We start from the raw sequence: 1,956 nt of genomic DNA on the forward strand, positions 1-1,956 counted from the left end.
GGGCGTATAAATCGTTGAAACAAGTATAAGTTCCTGCCTGTCTGAGCTGTGTCTGTTCATTGCTTCAGCATATGTAAAAGCCTGGGAAATGGATTTGGTAATTGCACATACTTTAATATCAAGGAAAACCTGCACAATCACTTCCTGTTTATGCCATGCGATGAACATGCATTGTAAATCTAGGTGAAGAGCAGTTTCAAAATAGGCATAAATATTGCTACTCAAACAATTTGCAAAATCGCCAACAGTAACTGTCCTAAATCACCTCACCAATCAGCTACAAGACTCAAGTTTGGGTAATGGAATTCCGCATCAACTTTTTCCCTACAAACAGAAAGAGAAAAGATCGTCAGATCCTAGGCACTGATTGGTTCCTAAAATGCATATTCCTTTCCAGACTAGCAAGCAAGCAAATGAAGAAATAATGACAAGAATTGACATTATCAACATTCAACAACCAGAGTACTATCAATCTGATAGCAAATTGGAATCATTTTGTTTAACAATGAAAACATATAATGGAGATTTTTTCGTTTTCTTATTGATTGACTCGTTTTGCCTAGACCTGACAATACCATCAATTGCAACAACATACTCGTACTCAGGTCTCAGGTCACTAGTACCAGAGTGCGCATCTGGAAATTCATCTGGAAGGGTTGTAACCTGATTTTAAATTTTAATTAGTCCACGTATGCCACGACCAGAAAAAGCAGATAGGATACTAAAAGCTGTAATAGTATCTTAGTATGCAATTATGGATAACTGAAAGTACCATAGTGACAAACACATAAATATGTTCTGATTATAAGGGCAGCATCAGTGATACAAAATTACTTCTTTAGAAATGAATTAGGTTAAGTATACCATCATGCAATTTTCATATTCTTCCCCAGTAAAATAAAATCACAGAAGAAACCACGTATTTGCAAGAGTATACTAAGTACCTGAACAATCACAGTATGATCCCGGAGTTAGAGAAATGTCACTATGTGAGGCCACCATGGACCCTGTGAAGGGTCAGCCACCCACAAAGCTGAAACTTTTTCCCAACGTCCTTTGAAGACAATTCACCGCAGTCCGCAGAAGGCAGAGTCCTTGTGAGCCAAAGGAAACTTAGCATTGGAAGAGAGTGCTTCAGAAGCTGAAGGAGGTGGTTGTACACTTGTAGTGAATGGGATGTTGAAGAAGAAACACAAGACACAGTTCTGGTTATGGAAATTGGAAAGAACTTCAAACGATGTTGGAAACACTGCAGAGGAAGAAGATGGGTGGCCTTTGGTGGACGGCCATCAAAGGTAACGCTTTGAGGAACAAAGACCCCTTAATTAATAAGAACGTAAACAAAAGATTTAAGAATGACGTAGAGGAAACAGATTGAGTTTTTTGGGGTTCTGTGTCAATAATTCATTTAAAAGAATAAATAACCGTTGTAAGAAGTATCCATGAATAGTTACAGAGAAACAGCAAGAACAAAACAGAAAGCAAAGCAAAATCATTGGGTTCAGGACATACTACAAACAGATAATATGCATTATCTGACCGAACAATATTACTACAAAGATTCCAAACAAATGGTAGAAAGGAGACTCAAAAACTAACAAACAAATGAATTTGAACATACCGAACGATCAAGAACTCCGACATTTGAGGCCAATGTCCTCAAACCTCACATTCGCTTCGCTTTACTTTTGCTTTGATTTCTTTCTCTATGCTTTGCAAGATCTAAACAGAAGCAGTGCAAAATCATTTGGGTTCAGGCGTTCTGGACATACTGCAAACATATAATACTCAAAACTCAACCAAACCAATTTACAAAGATTCCAAAACTGATTTCAAAACAGAGTCAAAGAAGCAAGAAAATAATAGACAAGGAGGACTCTGTTGTGATATGGATGTTTACGTGCGATAAAATGCTCATGTTACCAAAAGAAATTATATCTAATGAAGGTTAAAAAT

General features: G+C 37.2%; 1 long non-coding RNA gene across 2 annotated transcripts; it reads right to left on the minus strand.

The window, feature by feature from the left end:
* LOC112738177 (uncharacterized) lies at positions 1-1,619 on the minus strand. Of its 2 annotated transcripts, XR_011869647.1 has the most exons (4): positions 945-1,619; positions 596-663; positions 271-324; positions 1-129 (listed from the first exon to the last, which is right to left on the minus strand). It is a non-coding gene; the product is annotated as an uncharacterized lncRNA (long non-coding RNA). The 2 variants fall into 2 exon arrangements; XR_011869646.1 differs by lacking the exon at positions 1-129 and having other exon boundaries at positions 148-324.
* Positions 1,620-1,956: the final 337 nt, after the last annotated feature.

This window comes from Arachis hypogaea, chromosome 13 (genome assembly GCF_003086295.3).
Source record: "Arachis hypogaea cultivar Tifrunner chromosome 13, arahy.Tifrunner.gnm2.J5K5, whole genome shotgun sequence".
NCBI lineage: Eukaryota > Viridiplantae > Streptophyta > Magnoliopsida > Fabales > Fabaceae > Arachis > Arachis hypogaea.